Below are 22,266 nucleotides of genomic sequence, written 5' to 3' on the forward strand. Positions count from 1 at the left end.
TTTCCTGTACTGCTTGCTCAATATACAAATTGAATAGCAACGGGGAGATGCTACAACCCTGTCTCATTCTTTTCCCAACCACTGCTTCCCTTTCATGTCCCTCGACTCTTATAACTGCCATCTGGTTTCTGTACAAATTGTAAATAACCTTTCGCTCGCTGTATTTTACCCCTGCCACCTTTAGAATTTGAGAGAGAGTATTCCAGTCAACATAGTCAAAAGCTTTCTCTAAGTCTGCAAATGCTAGAAACGTAGGTTTACCTTTCCTTAATCTTTCTTCTAAGATAAGTCGCAGGGTCAGTATTGCCTCGTGTGTTCCAACATTTCTACGGAATCCAAACTGATCTTCCCCGAGGGCGGCTTCTACCCGTTTTTCCATTCTTCTGTAAAGAATTCGCGTTAGTAATTTGCAGCGGTGACTTGTTAAACTGATAGTTCGATGATTTTCACATCTGTCAACACCTGATTTCTTTAGGATTGGAATTATTATATTCTTCTTGAAGTCTGAGCGAATTTGGCCTGTCTCATACATCTTGTTCACCAGATGGTAGAGTTTTGTCAGGACTGGCTCTCCCAAGACTGTCAGTAGTTCTAATGGAATGTTGGCTACTCCAGGTGCCTTGTTTCGACTCAGGTCTTTCAGTGCTCTGTCAAACTCTTCACGCAGTATCATATCTCCCATTTCATCTTCATCTACTTCATCTTCCATTTCCATAATATTGTCTCCAAGAACATCGCCCCTGTATAGACCCTCTATATACTCCTTCCAGGTTTCTGCTTTCCCTTCTTTGCTTGGAACTGGTTTTCCATCTGAGCTCTTGATATTCATGCAAGTGGTTCTCTTTTCTTCAAAGGTCTCTTTAATTTTCGTGTAGGCTGTATCGATCTTAACCCCCATGAGATAAGCCTCTATATCCTTACATTTGTCCTCTAGCCATCCCTGCTTAGCCATTTAGCACTTTCTGTCGATCTCATTTTTGACACGTTTTTTATTCCCTTTTGCCTGCTTCACTTGCTGCATTTTTGTATTTTCTCCTTTCATCAATTAAATTCAGTGTCTGTTCAGTTACCGAATGATTTCTACTAGCCCTCGTCTTTTTACCTACTTGATACTCTGCTGCCTTCACTATTTCATTCCTCAAAGCTACCCGTTCTTCTTCTAGTGTATTTCTTCCCCACATTCCTGTCAATTGTTCTCTTATACTGTCCCTGAAACTCTGTACAACTTCTGGTTCTTTCAATTTATCCAGATCCCATCTCCTTAAATTCCCACCATTTTGCAGTTTCTTCAGTTTTAATGTACAGTCCATAACCAATAGAATGTGGTCAAAGTCCACATCTGCCACTGGAAATGTCTTACAATTTAAAATCTGGTTCCTAAATCTCTGTCTTACCATTATAAAATCTATCTGATACCTTCTAGTACTTACCCAGAAACCATATTCATTTACTATGTTTTTTTCTCTCCCTTTTCCTACTCTCGAATTCCAGTCACCGATGACTGTTAAATTTCCGTCTCCCTTCACTATCTGAATAATTTCTGTTATCTCATCATACATTTCATCAATTTCGTCGTCATCTGCAGAGCTAGTTGGCATATAAACTTGTACTACTGTGGTAGGCGTGGGCCTCGTGTCTATCTTGGCCTCAATAATGCGTTCACTATGCTGTTTGTAGTAGCTTACCCGCATTCCTATTTTTTTTATTCATTATTAAACCTACTCCTGCGTTACTCCTATTTGATTTTGTATTTATAACTCTGTATATCACCTGACCCTCCCCCCCCCCCCCCCCCGCCCCCACCACGAACCATGGACCTTGCCGTTGGTGGGGAGGCTTGCGTCCCTCAGCGATACAGATAGCTGTACCGTAGGTGCAACCACAACGGAGGGGTATCTGTTGAGAGGCCAGACAAACGTGTGGCCCCTGAAGAGGGGCAGCAGCCTTTTCAGTAGTTGCAGGGGCAACAGTCTGGATGATTGACTGATCTGGCCTTGTAACAATAACCAAAACGGCCTTGATCTTTTGGTACTGTGAACGGCTGAAAGCAAGGGGAAAATACAGCTATAATTTTTCCCGAGGGCCTGCAGCTTTACCTCTTGGGTAAAATATTCCGGAGCTCCGGGCGGGGACTACTCAAGAGGACGTCGTTATCAGGAGAAAGAACACTAGCATTCTACGGATCGGAGTGTGGAATGTCAGATCCCTTAATCGGGCAGGTAGGTTAGAAAATTTAAAAAGGGAATCGGATAGGTTAAAGTTAGATATAGTGGGAATTAGTGAAGTTCGGTGGCAGGAGGATCAAGACTTCTGGTCAGGTGAATACAGGGTTATAAACACAAAATCAAATAGGGGTAATGCAGGAGTAGGTTTAATAATGAATAAAAAAATAGGACTGCGGGGTAGCTATTACAAACAACATAGTGAACGTATTATAGTGGCCAAGATAGACACGAAGCCCGTGCGTACTACAGTAGTACAAGTTTATATGCCAACTAGCTCTGCAGATGACGAAGAAATTGAAGAAATGTATGATGAGATAAAAGAAATTATTCAGGTAGTGAAGGGAGACGAAAATTTAATAGTCATGGGTGACTGGAATTCGACAGTAGGAAAAGGGAGGGAAGGAAACATAGTAGGCGAGTATGGATTGGGGCTAATAAATGAAAGAGGAAGCCGTCTGCTAGAATTTTGCACAGAGCATTACTTAATCATAGCTAACACTTGGTTCAAGAATCATAAAAGAAGGTTGTATACATGGAAGAATCCTGTAGGTACTAAAAGTATCAGATAGATTATATAATGGTATGACAGAGACTTAGGAACCAGGTTTTAAATTGTAGGACATTTCAAGGGGCAGATGTGGATTCTGACCACAATCTAATGGTTATGAACTGTAGATTAAATCTGAAGAAATTGCAAAAAGGTGGTAATTTAAGGAGATGGGACCTGGATAAACTGAAAGAACCAGAGGTTGTACAGAGTTTCAGGGACAGTATAAGGGAACAATTGAGAGGAATGCGGGAAAGCAACGCAGTAGAAGACGAATGTGTAGCTCTGAGGGATGAAGTAATTAAGGCAGCAGAGGATCAAGTAGGTAAAAAGACGAGGGCTAGTAGAAATCCTTTGGTAACAGAAGAAATATTGAATGTAATTGATGAGAGGAGAAAATATAAAAATGCAGTAAATAAAGCTGGTAAAAAGGAATACAAACGTCTCAAAAATGAGATCGACAGGAAGTGCAAAATGGCTAAGCGGGGATGGCTAGAGGACAAATGTAAGGATATAGAGGCTTATCTCACTAGGCGTAAGATAGATACTGCCTACAGAAAATTGAGGAGACCTTTGGAGTAAAGAGAGCCACTTGTATGAATATCAAGAGCTCAGATGGAAACCCAGTTCTGAGCCAAGAGGGGAAAGCAGAAAGGTGGAAGGAATATATAGAGGGTCTATACAAGGGCGATGTACTTGAGGACAATATTATGGAAATGGAAGAGGATGTAGATTAAGGTGAAATGGGAGGTACGGTACTGCGTGAAGAGCTTGAGAGGGCACTGAAAGTCGTGAGTCGAAACAAGGTCCCGGGAGTAGACAACATTCCATTAGAACTACTGACGGCCTTGGGAGAGTCAGTCCTGACAAAACTCTACTATTTGGTGAGCAAGATGTATGAGACAGGCGAAATATCCTTATACTTCAAGAAGAAAGTAATAATTCCAATTCTAAAGGAATCGGGTGTTGACAGGTATGACAATTGCGAACTATCAGTTTAATAAGTCACGGCTGCAAAATACTAACACGAATTCTTTGCGGATGAATGGAAAAACTGGTAGAAGACGACCTCGGGGAAGATCAGTTTGGATTCCGTAGAAATATTGGAACACGTGAGGCAATAATGACCTTACGACATATCTTAGAAGATACGTTAAGGAAAGGCAAACATTTGTTTCTGGCACTTGTAGACTTACAGAAAGCTTTGGACGATGTTGACTGGAATACTCTCTTTCCTTCTTTTCTGAAGGTGGCAGGGGTAAAAGACAGAGAGCGCAAAGCTGTTTAGAATTTGTAGAGAAATCAGATGGAAGTTACAAGAGTTGAAGGGCATGAAAGGGAAGCCAGTGGCTGAAAAGGGAGTGAGACAGGATTTCAGCCTATACCCGATATTACTCAATCTGTACACTGAACAAGCAGTAAAGGAAACAAAAGAAAAATTTGGAGTAGGTATTAAAATCCAGGGAGAAGAAATAAAAACTTTGAGGTTGGCTGATGACATTGTAATTCTGTCAGAGACAGCAAAGGACTTGAAAGAGCAGTTGAACGGAATGGACAGTGTCTTTAAAGGAGGGTATAAGATGAACATCAACAAAAACAAAACGAGGATAATGGAATGTAGTCGAATTAAGTCGGGTGATGCTGGGGGAATTAGATTAGGAAATGAGACACTTAAAGTAGTAAAGGAGTGATGCTATATGGTGAGCAAAATAACTGATGACGGTCGAAGTAGAGAGGATATAAAATGTAGACTGGCAATGGCAAGGAAAGCTTTTCTGAAGAAGAAAAACTTGTTAACATCGAGTATAGGTTTAAGTGTCAGGAAGTAGTATCTGAAAGTATTTGTATGGAGTGTAGCCATGTATGGAAGTAAAACATGGACAATAAATAGTTTAGACAAGAAGAGAATAAAAGCTTTCGAAATGCGTTGCTACAGAATAATGTTGAAGATTAGGTGGGTAGATCACGTAACTAATGAGGAGGTATTGAATAGGATTGGAGAGAAGAGAAGTTTTTGGCACTACTTGACTAGAAGAAGGGATCGGTTGGTAGGACATGTTCTGAGGCATCAAGGGATCACAAATTTAGAATTAGAGGGCAGCGTGGAGGGTAAAAATCGTAGAGGGAGACCAAGAGATGAATACACTAAGCAGATTCAGAAGGATGTCGGTTGCAGTAGGTACTGGGAGATGAAGGAGCTTGCACAGGATAGATTAGCATGGAGAGCTGCATCAAACCAGTCTCAGGACTGAAGACCACAACAACAACAACAACATTCACCTGACCAAAAGTCTTGTTCCTCCTGCCACCGAACTTCACTAATTCCCACTGTATCTAACTTTAACCTATCAATTTCCCTTTTTAATGTTTCTGACCTACCTGCCCGATTAAGGGATCTGACATTCCACACTCCGATCCGTGGATTGCCAGTTTTCTTTCTCCTGATAACGACGTCCTCTTGAGTAGTCCCCGCCCGGAGATCCAAATGGGGGACTATTTTACCTCCGGAATATTTTACCCAAGAGGACGTCATCTTCATTTAACCATACAGTAAAGCTGCATGCCCTCAAGAAAAATTACGGCTGTATTTTCTCCTTGCTTTCAGCCGTTCGCAGTACCAAGAGAGCAAGGCCGTTTTGGTTAGTGTTACAGGGCCAGATCAGTCAATCGTCTATACTGTGGCCCCTGTAACTACTGAAAAGGCTGCTGCCCGTTTTCAGGAACCACACGTTTGTCTGGCCTTTCAACAGATACCCCTCCGTTGTGGTTGCACCTACGGTACGGCTATCTGTATCATTGAGGCACGCAAGCCTCCCCACCATCGGCAAGGTCCATGGTTCATTTGGGGGGGGGGGGGTGTCATGAAATATGTCTATTAATACCGCTTCAACGGCATGCGAGCTATGTGCCGGACATCCATCATGTTGGAAGTGCATCGCCATTCTGTCATGCAGTAAACACTTTTGCTACTATTATAGCGCCATCTGTCACAAAGCGAAAGAAGTGGCACAACTGAAACATTTATATTTCTTTACGTACTACACGAATACGTAATAAAAATGGTGGCTCCTATTTAAAAAAAACGCAGTTGATATCCGTTTTACCCATGGCAGCGCCATCTAGCGGGCCAACCATAGCGCCATCTGGTTTCCTCCTTCAAGCTAGACGAGTTTCGTTCTTTGTAGTTTTTTCGTTTGATGCTTCTTTCGTGAGATATTTGGCCCGGTCGCTACCAATGGAACACCCTGTATAAAGGCGCACGTAACGTACTGAACGTTTTTTGTTCTAGATTATTATCTTCCAGTCTATTACTTAAAAATAAACAATATTTGTAGCAAAATTGAAATTGTATATTTTTCATTTAGGTTTTATTCGGATATTATTGATTTATAACGTGCAACTGGCGGATGTTGTAGAAAGAATAAAAAAAGCAATACAGACTTCCTTTCAGTGCTATAAAACGCAATTTCCTCAAAGGAAAAGTAAAATCGAAAGGCAACTTAAAAACAAAACCATATTAAAAATTGCTTCAATACTTAATCTAACTTGTATAAAACACGCTTCTATTATTCATAAGGAACTTTCACACTGATCAATACTAACAGGGAACTCTTGCCTTTGACCATAATGAAGTACGTTCCACTGAGTGCAAAGAAACAATAATAATTATATAGCTTTTCTATGTCTGCCCATGTAGGCTATACTTGAATCAATATTAATATCGATTTGCCTATATAAAAGCGCAGAAGTTATGCAATCAACTAATTTATTATTATTTACAAAATACAGTTTGTGTTTTGTAAGGATATAAAATGCACAATGGACTAAAACTCGGCGATGTACTGTTCTAATTACGTGAAAACAAACTAACAGACGAATAAAAAGCAAAGAGAAGTCATCAGTTTCTAATTTTTCTCTCATACATTCTTTTTTGTTTCTTCCCCTGCAATGCTACGAGTACTACCGGTAGTCCTACTATTTACTACGTTATTTATGTACTGTTCAAAAACAACCGAACCATAGTTTTGGTAGAGCGCAACTGTAGATTTCACACATGTGCCGAATGACAGTAATTGAAGGTGAACGTCTGTTTCGCTGGATTTATTTGAAGTTGTGCAGAGTGGTTGTAATCTTGATTTTCAATCTCAGCACGAATCATCTCGAGAATGTAATGGAACGTTTCTCTCTTCATCTCATAATCGTAAAGCTTGTGAGATCATTCAAGTAACAGAGAAAGAGTATACAGTACTCGTCGTGTTCTTTTCGAGACAGATACAGCTCATTCGCATACATTTGGCGCCATTTTAATAGCAAAATCCGCATTGCAGCACTCGTCGGGGCATCCAACCCGCTCAAGGAGCTTAGAATGCACTGACGTAAAAAATGACGATACCAAAATATAATTGATGTAGCGTACTGAAATTTCGGGAATACATTTGTCTAGGTAACATATTTAATTGATTAACACTGCAAAATCATAGGTTAATGTAGGCACGAGATAAGCCGTTGCAACTGTGAAATGCTGGTACGGTAATAACCGGCGCCGTAGCCACAATTTTGAATGCCAGCATGCAAGCGTGCATGCATTGTGTTGCACATTTGCCGGATGTCAGTTTGTGTGATGGAGTTCCATGTATGTTGCACTTGGTCGGTCAATACTGGTACGGTTAAAGTCGTCTATGGGCGATGCTGGAGTTGTTGTCCAGTAATGTCCGATATGCCCTCCATTGGAGACACACCTGGTGATGGAGCAGGCCAAGGCAACATGTCAGCACTCTGTATAGCATGTTGGCTTTCAACAGCGGCATGTGGGAGAGTTTTATCCAGTTGGAAAACACTCCTGGAATACTATTCATGAATGGCAGCACAACAGGTCGAATCACCAGACTGACACTTTCAGTCAGAGTGCGTGGGATATCCACCACAGTACTCTTGCTGTCATACGAAATCGCACCCCAGCCTATAACTCGAGGCGTAGGTCCAGTGTGCCCAGCAAGCAGACAGGTTGGTTGCAGGCCGTCGCCTGGCCTCCTCCTAACCAACACACGGCCGTCACTGGCACCGGGGCAGAACCAGCTTTCATCACCAGATACAACGAAAGTCCAATCTGCTCTCCCATGAACTCCCGCTTGCAATATCTAAAGTCACATATGACGGTGGTTTGGGGTCAGTGGAACGCATACTACGGGGCGCCTGACACGGAGCTGTCCATGAAGTAAACGACTGATGACAGTTCTTTGTGTCACTGTGGTGGCAACTACTTCTCAAATTGCTGCTGCAGATGAAGTATGATGCACCAGAGCAATACGTCGAGTACTGTGGTGATCCCTGCCGGCAGTGCCACGTGGCTGCCCGGAACCCGGCCTTATTGCGAAGTACGATTTCGTAACCTCCGCTGCCATCAGTCGCGTACAGCAGCTACATTTCTGCCAAACCTTTACAAAATATCGCAGAAGGAACATCGAGCTTCTCGTAGTCCTATTACACGACCTCGTTCAAACTCCGCGAGGTGCTGCTAACGGCATCTTTATCACCTTAAAGGCGCCCTTGACTAACAACTCACCACGTCAAATCTCAAAGGTAACAAACGCTCAATACCGTTACAGCGTGTATTTAAAAGAATTCTGATTTTCATCCTAATAGTGGCGCTCTTAGCGCCTCTTATATGATTGTCGCGAAATTAGAATAGACATCATCTTTCAGATGTAGAAAGACGCCTATCAACTTTCGTTTATGTTGCACCAATCCTTCTCGGCGTTGTGATTTTTTTCACGTCAGTGTAGGTTGTAACCACCTTGATGAAAAATATTGTAACCTAACTTAAATTAAACTCCTTGATTCCACCAGAAACTGTCAGTTCGGACACGGCTCTCCGTCATAGCGGGCGCGACCTTGAGGAACCTGGCTCGGGGCCAGGCCGTGCGGCTTTCGTCCGCTCGCGTCAGTTGAGCCGCGGTGGAGGCGATCGCTCAGTTCCCGACCGCCACGCACACGAGATGTGGAACGCTCCGGCGGGTTGCCCGGACGACGGCCCGTCCGCGGCTGACGCACGCACGCACGCAGTCGTGCTGTGCTACGCTGCCCTGCGTGGCCGGGCCGCTGCGCCGGCGTGGGGTCACACCACAGCAGGTAAGCCTGCTGTTCCTTATCCGTACAGGAGGGCATTTTCTCCAAGGAACCCTCGAGCGCGAGTTCGCAAAATTAGGTCGTTAGTAAGATTTGTCCGAAAGTGTTGTGTTAAGGATTACTACAGGAAAACTATTAGCTGCTAATGAATCACCATGTGCATCAGGAGGACAACAGAAAATGAGTGTTGGGAGGTGCAGAGATCAATATTGAATGGGATGTATGTATTCAACTTTACAAAATGGACGTCGTCGACATTCAAGAAATGTTCAACACAAACAGTTAACTTCCACTATCAACACCGATTGATAACAAAGGTTCGCACCATCGAGTTCCGAAGGAGTTACAAATCCCGCAGGACGTTCGGCTACGTATCTACTCTTAAAGAGTCCACATGGAATCATATTGGTGTAACGGGGTGATGATAACTAATGAAGTGTGATGACGTGCAACCGAATTCGAAACAGTATGTCGTGGAGCTTATCGTGAAACTGGCTATTCTTTAAGAAATAGATGCGGATAGTACGGTAATGTTTTATAAGCACGGAAAAAAAAAGTTTCAGGTGGTATGAGCCGCATTGTCACACAATTCAGGAGGGATAATTTGCTCTAAAGGAATATGATTTTTATACGCAGACCAGGAATCAAGCAAGTGCAAGTTATTTTGAACAGATATTGTCCAAAAGAGGTGCTCATAACATAGTTTTAGTTGTCTTATGCCCATTTCCCACTATTTCTTGCTGTGATCTAAATATTTCCTACTGCCCTGGCAAGATCACACACACGAGCTCCTCCAACTTCTTGCAGCACAATAAATAGCTTTCCAACCAATTTACCATGCAGATTAACAGTCGGTATAATTGTATACGAATGCGTTAAGGCATTGTTGTTAGTCGATTTTGATACAATTCTTTTGGTACCTCTAATCAGCCGGGGTTCCTTTCGTATGCATTTCCTCTTCAACTCCAGATTGTTCAGAGTTGAAAACAAATTCCTTACTGAATGACGGGATAAGTTTCTTTATCACATCTACTAATTTTAGGGGCCGGTTCCACAGTTCGCTGTGCTTCGTCAAGTTGACGCTTTGTTTCAAATTTCGCTACCTTATATCTTCCAATTCTGTACTATTGTTTGAAGTTATGCAGCCATCCACTGCTTCCCTTGAAATCATTCTTATCGATGTCGCTTGCAATTTGATTTGCCCCACGTAGCAGGTCACTGTCATGCACATCCTGTAAATTGTATCGAGCATCCTTGAAACGCGCGAACACCAGTTTTTGTAACAAGTGCGCCTGGTCCTCTCTTGAATATCCATAGTTTTTTTTATGCACTACACGGTCATGTTGATGTGGAATTTTTCGAAATCTTTTCATATTTGTTTTCTTATTATGTTGCGGATAATGTTTCAGGTACGTGATTCTTGGACAACGACTGCCCTTCACTACATCTTCCTTGCCATAATTATGTTTCCTTGCACAACGACTGTCCCTCACTACTTTCCACTGGATACGAGATGTGTGGCTCCCTGTTCGACACGGATGGCGACACGGCTCGACACCTGTTTCAGTTTCACTTTCCCTTGTTCAGCACGTATCATCATCATTGCACTCCTCATGTACACTGTCCGCACAGTCCAGCGTATACCACACCACACACTCTACCGACTCACTTTGCAGAAACTCTACATGTTTCAACTGCTACCTCTTTCTCACTCTACGATATTACTTAGGTTTCTTTCCGACGAAATGTCAATTTAGGTAACTGTTGTCGGAGATATAATGCAATATTTGCTTTCTTTATCGTTGCCATTGCTCTGCATTGTATCAACACCGGTAGGACTGTAGAACTATGCAGTTCAAATACACTCCATAGACTCATTCTGTGCTTACCATTGGATACGTCCAGTCCAGCCGCCTGCCATTAGTAGCCAATACTGTATTTGCGGTAGACAATATGTGGGGCGTCGAATGCCGTAAACATCATTGGCCTTTTGCGGCCTCACACTTAAGGGATTCTTTGTCAGTATGTGAGTATAGCGAACCCTTGATCTCTTGTGGCTCAATGCTGAATAAATACATTTTTTGAATGGGATTAGCAAAAGCTGTTACTTATTTTTCATAAGGGATGGCAAGCAGCTGTCTAATTGCCTTTTATTATAAATACCAGTTGCAGTTTACACCATCATCAAGGTATCTGCATACACCAAAACACAACACCAGACACCTGGAAATTCGTAAAGTCCAATTATACATGGGTAGTACAAATTAATACTTTAAAACGGTATTAATCGTGCATCGTAGCACATCATCTCAATGTGGCTAATCATATAATTACTGCCCACCTGAAGTGCTAAACATCTACAGAACCAGAATGGTATCTTTGCACAAGAGGTACTGTGTCCAATTTGAAATCTCATCTATAACTGATCATCTGCGAAGTGTAAACATATCATTTTCGTTGCTTATACTAGTAGGTACAGCACGATTCCAACCAGCTACTATAATGGGTTTTAGACATCCAATATTACATATGATAACACAGATGTCTGCTCCTCTTTTCTGTTAGTCGTATGCAGGATAAAATGAATGATATTTTTCGTTTATATTGATAGCTACGTTTGCACATCTACATCCAAAAGCTGAATCATCTTTTCATTTCTTTTCATTTATATGTTGAAATGATGTACATTTTTTATACATGGGGAAAAAGCAATGTGCTATACTTGTTACACAGCTTAGGTCTAATTACTTTTCTTTCATGTAATGCTACCACTCATACCTTCCTTATTTATTTTTTAAGCTTTTGTGCCATTCTATATTATACTAATTTTTCGCAAGCTTACGCTATTGGTTCTGAGATATTACTATTTTCCTTTTCATTATGATCTTGTGCAACTGATTTCTTATTTTATACAAGACAGTTTTTATTCTCTTCTTGTGTTTTGAATCAATATTTTACGCGACATTTTGTAACAGCTTTAACACTATATAGACTAAGAAGCATTAGTTGTATCGGTTCCTTCTCCATAACAAACATACATGATCGGATGCTCTTTGATACGTTTATACTTAGCTGATGATTAGTTACAGCCGTCATTCCAGACTGAACACACCACTTCTTGTGCACAGATATCTGTTTGGTTCTGTAGATGAATAGCCATTCGGATGGGGCACTAATTATATGGTCTGCAATATTGATATGAAACGCTGTACCACACGATTAATATTTGTAATTATGAAGTTATACCACGTATGTATAACTGATTGGGCTTTATGCATTTCTTGGGGTTTCATGCTTTGTATTGATTTATACAGACACTGCAATTATCTTGTAAACCGAAACCAATAAAAGACAATTAAGCAGCTATGTTTCTTGAATTTAAAAATGCATTTCATTTGTTTCCTACCCCCATTGAATCTTTGCACCTGTACTGGACTGCAGATATCTGAACAACAGTGCAAATGTCGACACTATGCGCTGTGTGCCTTGTTTAGAAAGGAACTCACAATACTTGCTGTTGACAATAGGAATGCTCACTTTACCCTCTGGCCTCAAGTTTGCATTCAGTATGTTTGTTTCTGCCTTGAGTTTGTTTTTCTCACAGTGCTAATACTAAGTGAACAGTAATACACAGCAGTATGGAGAGAATTACTGTTGAAGAGTTGGCCGATATCCACGTCGTATATGGGTACACTGAAAACAATAGAAGACCAGTACGACTATATGCCGAGCTGTTCCCGCATCGACGACAGCAACACCACAGTTCTTTTCGCATCTGGACACAGGTGCTTGATCAGTGTTTCGTGTTGGTGATGGAATATTACAGGCTCCTTCACTATCAGAACGTATTTTTGCAGAAACAGAGGTAACTGGGGTAACAAACAGAATAAATCATGATCACATTATTACTCTGTTATGTGCCACCGTAAAACTCGGCTCACTTGTAATCAAATACTAATTAAATATCCCTGAACAATCACAGAATTTTGTCTGTGGAGTCTGACATCACCCTGTACCTGACCGAGCGAGGTGGCGCTGTGGTTAGCACACTGGACTCACATTTGGGAGGACGACGGTTCAAACCCGCGTCCGGCCATCCTGATTTAGGTTTACCGTGATTTCCCTAAATCGCCTCCGACTGTAATTTGAAAGGGCACGGTCGACTTCCTTCCACATCCTTCCGTACTCCGATGGAACCAGTGACCTCGCTGTTTGGTCCCTTCCTCCAGATCAACCAACCAATGCTGTACCTGAATGGTCTTCCAGTTAACATCCATCAAGCAGACCTGATACTTTCGCAGATACACAAATCTTGTAATTCGTCTATTGGAGATCCAGCAACACAATAAATTGTCAATAATGTTTTTCGAAGAATTGTTGTTGTTGTTGTGGTCTTCAGTCCTGAGACTGGTTTGATGCAGCTCTCCATGCTACTCTATCCTGTGCAAGCTTCTTCATCTCCCAGTACTTGCTGCAACCTACATCCTTCTGAATCTGCTTAGTGTATTCATCTCTTAGTCTCCCTCTACGATTTTTACCCTCCACGCTGCCCTCCAATGCTAAATTGGTGATCCCTTGATGCCTCAAAACATGTCCTACCAACCGGTCCCTTCTTTTTGTCAAGTTGTGCCACAAACTCCTCTTCTCCCTAATTCTATTCAATACCTTCTCATTACTTATGTGATCTACCCATCTAATCTTCAGCATTCTTCTGTAGCACCACATTTCGAAAGCTTCTATTCTCTTCTTGTCCAAACTAGTTATTGTCCATGTTTCACTTCCATACATGGCTACACTCCATACAAATACTTTAAGAAACGACTTCCTGACCATTAAATCTATACTCGATGTTAACAAATTTCTCTTCTTCAGAAACGCATTCCTTGCCATTGCCAGTCTACATTTTATATCCTCTCTACTTCGACCATCATCAGTTATTTTACTCCCTAAATAGCAAAACTCCTTTACTACTTTAAGTGTCTCATTTACTAATCTAATTACATCAGCATCACCCGATTTAATTTGACTACATTCCATTATCCTCGTTTTGCTTTTGTTGATGTTCATCTTATATCCTGCTTTTAAGACACTGCCCATTCCGTTCAACTGCTCTTCCAAGTCCTTTGCTGTCTCTGACAGAATTTCAATGTCATCGGCGAACCTCAAAGTTTTTATTTCTTCTCCGTGAATTTTAATACCTACTCCAAATTTTTCTTTTGTTTCCTTTACTGCTTGCTGAATATACAGATTGAATAACATCGGGGAGAGGCTACAACCCTGTCTCACCCCCCTCCCAACCACTGCTTCCCTTTCATGTCCCTTGACTCTTATAACTGCCATCTGGTTTCCGTACAAATTGTAAATAACCTTACGCTCCCTGTATTTTACCCCTGGCACCTTTAGAATTTGAAAGAGAGTATTCCAGTCAACATTGTCAAAAGCTTTCTCTAAGTCTACAAATGCTAGGAACGTAGGTTTGCCTTTTCTTAATCTTTCTTCTAAGATAAGTCGTAAGGTGAGTATTGCCTCACGTGTTTCAACATTTCTGCGGAATCCAAACTGATCCTCCACAAGGTCCGCTTCTACCAGTTTTTCCATTCGTCTGTAAAGAATTCGTGTTAGTATTTTGCCGCTGTGACTTATTAAACTGATAGTTCGGTAATTTTCACATCTGTCAACACCTGCTTTCTTTGGGATTGCAGTTATTATGTTCTTCTTGAAGTCTGAGGGTATTTCGCCTGTCTCATAAATCTTGCTCACCAGATGGTAGAGTTTTGTCATGACTGGCTCTCCCAAGGCCGTCAGTAGTTCTAATGGAATGTTGTCTACTCCCGGGGCCTTGTTTCGACTCAGGTCTTTCAGTGCTCTGTCAAACTCTTCCCGCAGTATTGTATCTCCCATTTCATCTTCATCTTCATCCTCTTCCATTTCCAGTACATCGCCCTTGTATAAACCTTCTATATACTCCTTCCACCTTTCCGCCTTCCCTTCTTTGCTTAGAACTCGGTTTCCATCTGAGCTCTTGATATTCATACAAGTGGCTCTCTTTTCTCCAAAGGTCTCTTTAATTTTCCTGTAGGCAGTATCTATCTTACCCCTAGTGAGATAAGCCTCTACATCCTTACATTTGTCCTCTAGCCATCCCTGCTTAGCCATTTTGCACTTCCTGTCGATCTCATTTTTGAGACGTTCGTATTCCTTTTTGCCTGCTTCATTTACTGCATTTTTATATTTTTTCCTTTCATCAGTTAAATTCAATATTTCTTCTGTTACCCACGGATTTCTATTAGCCCTCGTCTTTTTACCTACTTTATCTTCTGCTGCCTTCACTACTTCATCCCTCAGCGCTACCCATTCTTCTTCTACTGTATTTCTTTCCTCCATTCCTGTCAATTCTTCCCTTATGCTCTCCCCGAAACTCTGTACAACCTCTGGTTCTTTCAGTTTATCCAGGTCCCATCTCCTTAAATTACCACCTTTTTGTAGTTTCTTCAGTTTTAATCTACAGTTCAGAACCAATAGATTGTGGTCAGAGTCCACATCTACCCCTGGAAATGTCTTACAATTTAAAACCTGATTCCTAAATCTCTGTCTTACCATTATATAATCTATCTGATACCTTTTAGTATCTCCAGGATTCTTCTATGTATACAACCTTCTTTTATGATTCTTGAACCAAGTATTAGCTATGATTAAGTAATGCTCTGTGCAAAATTCTACCAGACGGATTCCTCTTTCATTTCTTAGCCCCAATCCATAATCACCTACTATGTTTCCTTCTCTCCCTTTTCCTACTGACGAATTCCAGTCACCCATGACTATTAAATTTTCGTCTCCCTTCACTGCGTGAATAATTTCTTTTATCTCATCATAGATTTCCTCAATTTCTTCAACATCTGCAGAGCAAGTTGGCATATAAACCTGTACTACTGTAGTAGGCATGGGCTTTGTGTCTATCTTGGCCACAACAATGAGTTCACTATGCTGTTTGTAGTAGCTTACCCGCACTCCTATTTTTTTATTCATTATTAAACCTACTCCTGCATTACCCCTATTTGATTTTGTATTTATAACCCTGTAGTCACCCGACCACAAGTCTTGCTCCTCCTGCCACCGAACTTCACTAATTCCCACTATATCTAACTTTAACCTATCCATTTCCCTTTTTAAATTTTCTAACCTACCTGCCCGATTAAGGGATCTGACATTCCACGCTCCGATCCGTAGAACGCCAGTTTTCTTTCTCCTGATAACGACGTCCTCTTGGGTAGTCCCCGCCCGGAGATCCGAATGGGGGACTATTTTACCTCCGGAATATTTTACCCAAGAGGACGGCATCATCATTTAATCATACAGTAAAGCTGCATGCCCTCGGGAAAGATTACGGCTGTAGTTTCCCCTTGCTTTCAGCCGTTCGCAGTACCAGCACAGCAAGGCCGTTTTGGTTAGTGTTACAAGGCCAGATCAGTCAATCATTCAGACTGTTGCCCCTGCAACTACTGAAAAGGCTGCTGCCCCTCTTCAGGAACCACACGTTTGTCTGGCCTCTCAACAGATACCCCTCCGTTGTGGTTGCACCTACGGTACGGCCATCTGTATCGCTGAGGCACGCAAGCCTCCCCACCAACGGCAAGTTCCATGGTTCATGGAGGGAGGTTCGAAGAATTATGAAACGATTTTACGCAAATAGACTTCTCCTTCATTAGAGAAATATAAAGTTTTTTTTCACTTCTGTGCAACAAGAACAAGAACACCAACGATTTGTACGTAGGAGTCAGTGGGTAGGGGTGAATGTTTTGCAGTTTCAGATGTAAAAATGTTTGAGAATTACAAGTCGTATAAACATAGTATTAAATTTCTCGAACAACTGTGTGCATGACGGTTTATTCTTCGTATGCTAGTAATATAAGTTTTGGAAACAAACAGTAAACATCGTAACATATTTTCCACTTTTTTCAATCATTGATGTCTTTTGATATAGTTCTTTTTTTTGGGGGGGGGGGTAATTCTTAACTTAGGAAGCAATCACTGAGTGTATGAAAGTGAGCAGTGAGAATAATATGTAGCGTTCACGTGCAATTTGCAGTCACCTCTTCAAGAAGTACTGCAGTCCAACTGCATCTTCACAAGATATGCCCATGCACTAAGAAAATTCTCCATATGTAACCCATCGCATTTTGAGAATCGTTCACAGGTACAAATCTAGAAGACAAAGTGACGTTACTAAAGCTGTTGCTGTCTCAGAAACAGGTCTAATATGCAGCCACAAAAATTTGATCATTTGTTAACTACAATGTCTGACACATGACAAATCAAACATTAAATCTGATGTAAAATCATGTCTTCTGTAAAAATGGTTTTAATCTATAGATGACCATTTAATTAAAGGCTGGTGGCATGATAGTATGGTGGACAAATATATTTAATTTGTAGCTAAATTAATGCATCACTTGTTTTGTTAACCTGATTGATGACAAAGACTTTTGATATTTTTAACTACAGTGGAGACACTGTGCTACCTAGCAATCTATGAATGACAGAGTCCAGTAAGACATGTAAACATATGACTTAAACACAACATCTAAACTAATACTCACTTTATTTCAGAAGAAACCTTCTAGATGGTCTGCATGACGTGTAAATAAAGTTCCCTTCTAAGCGGTGGAATGCGGTCAACTTTCAGACCATTCCAGTATACTCCGTAGACATGGAAGTCATGGATGTGCCAGAGGGACGTATTCATGTTATACAAAATTAATTACTCAGGCTCTTAATTTCAAACGTACCAGGGGGCGCCGGAAGTCTTGAAACAAGAATTCTGACAAGTGATGGTACAGTTAGATCACGTGGACTATGTGCCTGCTGGTGAGGGTAGAAGATGAGGACTTGAGTTTGATGTGCTACAGCTCTCCACGCTATTCTAACCTACGCAGGCCTCTACATATCTGTGTAACTGCTGCAACCTACTTTCCTTTAAGCTCTCTTATCGTACTCAAGCCTTGGTCTCCCTATGAAGTTTCTACCACCATCGTCCCCACTCATTTTTCCTTAACTGAAAGCTTATTTCGGTCAACTTGTGCAGTCAGTTTCTTTCCGCCACAATTCGATTCAATAACTTTGCAGTGTTGTTCTTGTACTCTTCAGTCCTGAGACTGGTTTGATGCAGCTCTCCATGCTACTCTATCCTGTGCAAGCTTCTTCATCTCCCAGTACCTACTGCAACCTACATCCTTCTGAATCTGCTTAGTGTATTCATCTCTTGGTCTCCCTCTACGATTTTTACCCTCCACGCTGCCCTCCAATACTAATTTGGTGATCTCTTGATGCCTCAGAACATGTCCTACCAACAGATCCGTTCTTCTGGTGAAGTTGTGCCACAAACTTCTCTTCTCCCCAATTCTATTCAATACTTCCTCATTAGTTATGTGATCTACCCATCTAATCTTCAGCATTCTTTTGTAGCACCACATTTCGAAAGCTTCTATTCTCTTCTTGTCCAAACAATTTATCGTCCATGTTTCACTTCCATACATGGCTACATTCCGTACAAAAACTTTCAGAAATGACTTCCTGACACTTAAATCTATACTCGATGTTAACAAATTTCTCTTCTTCAGAAACACTTTCCTTGGCATTGCCAGTCTACATTTTATATCCTCTCTACTTCGACCATCATCAGTTATTTTGCTACCCAAATAGCAAAACTCCTTTACTACTTTAAGTGTCTCATTTCCTAATCTAATTCCCTCAGCATCACCCGACTTAATTCGACTACATTCCATTATCCTCGTGTGGTTTTGTTGATGTTCATCATATATCCTCCTTTCAAGACACTGTCCATTCCATTCAACTGCTCTTCCAAGTCCTTTGCTGTCTCTGACAGAATTACAATGTCTTCGGCGAACCTCAAAGTTTTTATTTCTTCACCATGGATTTTAATACCTACTCCGAATTTTTCTTTTGTTTCCTTTGCTGCTTGCTCAATATACAGATTGAATAACATCGGGGAGAGGCTACAATCCTGTCTTACTCCCTTCCCAACCACTGCTTCCCTTTCAAGTCCGTCGACTCTTATGACTGCCATCTGGTTTCTGTACGAATTGTAAATAGCCTTCCACTCCCTGTATTTTACCCCTGCCACCTTTAGAATTTGGAAGAGAGTATTCCAGTCAATATTGTCGAAAGCTTTCTCTAAGTCTACAAATGCTAGAAACGTAGGTTTGTCTTTCCTTAATCTTTCTTCTAAAATAAGGCGTAAGGTGAGTATTGCCTCACGTGTTCCAGTATTTCTACGGAACCCAAACTGATCTTCCCCGATGTTGGTTTCAACTAGTTTTTCCATTCGTCTGTAAAGAATTAGTGTTACTATTTTGCAGCTGTTTCTTATTAAACTGATTGTTCGGTAATTTTCACATCTGACAACACCTGCTTTCTTTGGGATTGGAATTATTATATTCTTCTTGAAGTCTGAGGGTATTTCGCTTGTCTCATAAATCTTGCTCACCAGATGGTAGAGTTTTGTCATGACTGGCTCTCCCAAGGCCGTCAGTAGTTCTAATGGAATGTTGTCTACTCCCGGGGCCTTGTTTCGACTTAGGTCTTTCAGTGCTCTGTCAAACTCTACAAGTAGTATCGTATCCCCCATTTCATCTTCATCTACTTCATCTTCCATTTCCATAATATTGTCTCCAAGAACATCGCCCCTGTATAGACCCTCTATATACTCCTTCCACCTTCTTTGCTTATAACTGGGTTTCCATCTGAGCTCTTGATATTCATACAAGTGGTTCTCTTTTCTCCAAAGGTCTCTTTAATTTTCGTGTAGGCTGTATCAATCTAACCCTAGTGACATAAGCCTCTACATCCTTACATTTGTCCTCTAGCCATACCTGCTTAGCCATTTTGCACTTCCTGTCGATCTCGTTTTTAAGACGTTTGTATTCCTTTTTGCCTGCTTCATTTACTGCATTTTTATATTTTCTCCTGTCATCAATTAATTTCAATATTTCTTCTGTTACCCAACGATTTCTACTAGTTCTCCTCTTTTTACCTACTTGATACTCTGCTGCCTTAACTACTTCATCCCTCAAAGCTACCCATTCTTCTTCTAGTGTATTTCTTTCCCCTATTCCTGTCAATTGTTCCCTTATGCTCTCCCTGAAACTCTGTACAACCTCTGGTTCTTTCAGTTTATCCAGGTCCCGTCTCCTTAAATTCCCACCTTTTTGCAGTTTCTTAAGTTTTAATCTACAGGTCATAACCAATAGATTGTGGTCAGAGTCCACATCTGCCCCTGGAAATGTCTTTCAATTTAAAACCTGGTTCCTAAACCTCTGTCTTACCATTATATAATCTATCTGATACCTTTTAGTATCTCCAGGGTTCTTCCATGTATGCAACCTTTTTTTATTATTCTAAAACCAAGTGTTAGCTATGATTAAGTTGTGCGCTGTGCAAAATTCTACCAGGCGGCTTCCTCTTTCATTTCATAGCCCCAATCCATATTCACCTACTTCGTTTGCTTCTCTCCCGTTTCCTACACTCGAATTCCAGTCACCCATGACTATTAAATTTTCGTCTCCCTTCACTATCTGAATAATTTCTTTTATTTCATCATATATTTCTTCAATTTCTGCGTCATCTGCAGAGCTAGTTGGCATATAAACTTGTACTACTGTAGTAGGTATGGGTTTGTGTCTATCTTGGCCACAATAATGCGTTCACTATGCTGTTTGTAGTAGCTTACCCGCATTCCTATTGTCCTATTCATTATTAAACCTACTCCTGCATTACCCCTATTTGATTTTGTGTTTATAACCCTGTAGTCACCTGACCAGAAATCTTCTTCGTCCTGGCACCGAACTTCACTAATTCCCACTATATCTAACTTTAACCTATCCATTTCCCTTTTTAAATTTTCTTACCTACCTGTCCGATTAAGGGATCTGACAGTCCACGCTCCGATCCGTAGAGCGCCAGTTTTCTTTCTCCTGATAACGACATCCTCTTGAGTAGTCCCCGCCCGGAGATCCAAATGGGTTACTATTTTACCTCCGGAATATTTTACCCAAGAGGATGCCATCATCATTTAATCATGCAGTAAAGCTGCATGCCTTCGGGAAAAATTACGGCCGTAGTTTCTCCTTGCTTTCAGCAGTTCGCAGTACCATCACAGCAAGGCCGTTTTGAGAACGTGTTTCCTGACGATGCCTATGGTGGTGAATATGGTCGAAAGCTCGAGGTTTTACCAAGATTTGGCGCGGCAAGAAGTCTGAGAATATTTTATTCATCAAGGCCATTTTGGTTATTGTTACAAGGCCAGATCAGTCAATCATCCAGACTGTTGCCCTTGCAACTACTGAAAAGGCTGCTGCCCCTCTTCAGGAACCACACGTTTGTCTGGCCTCTCAACAGATACCCCTCCGTTGTGGTTGTACCTACGGTACGGCCATCTGTATCGCTGAGGCGCGCAAGCCTCCCCACCAACGGCAAAGTCCATGGTTAATGGTTGGAACTTTGCAGTATATCTTCCCATTTAGTCCTCAGCATTCTTCTGTAGCCCACATATCAGAAGCTTTTATCTTTTCTTGTCTGGACTATTTATCGCCGAAATCTCACTTTCTTACAGGGCTGCACTCCAGATACATGCCTTCGAAAAATACTTTTTAACAATTAAATCTATATTCGATATTAACAAATGTCTCATTTCCTGAAGAGCATTATTTGCTATTATAATTCCCTCCTCATCACAAGACATTTTTTTACAACATCCCAATACAATCTTTTAATCCGACTGCATTCCATTAATCTTCTGTTACCTTTGTTGATATTCTTTCAGTATCATCTATTCCGTTAGACAAATCTTCGAGGTCCTATTGCCGCTTGTGATAGAAATACAACGTCATCGCTAACACATATATTTTTAATTTCTTCCCCCTGGACTTTAAGTCCCTTCCGATAGTCTCCTTGATTTCCTTCATTGCTTGTTCGATATACAGATTGAATAACATCGAGGAGAGCCTACAATCCTGTCTCGCTCCCTTCTCAATCACTTCTTTTCCTTCACGTTCTTCGACTCATATAACTGCAGTCTGCTTTCAGTTCAAATTGCACGAAACATTTCGCTCCCTGTACTTATTCACTGCTGCTTTCAGAATTCAAAGACTGGAGACCACTCAACAATTTGATAATAGCAGAGCATTCAACGATGTGAAAATAACAAGTATATATGGAGCAGAATGTAGGAAATTGAAAACAACAATAAAAATCAAAAGGCAGTGGAGAACTGGAGAACCTGCTCAATGGTGAGAAGATAGGATTGGATAGGAAATGAAAAATTAAAGGATTTTTTACGTTTACTTTTTATTC

The sequence above is a fragment of the Schistocerca gregaria genome, chromosome 3, assembly GCF_023897955.1.
Source record: "Schistocerca gregaria isolate iqSchGreg1 chromosome 3, iqSchGreg1.2, whole genome shotgun sequence".
NCBI lineage: Eukaryota > Metazoa > Arthropoda > Insecta > Orthoptera > Acrididae > Schistocerca > Schistocerca gregaria.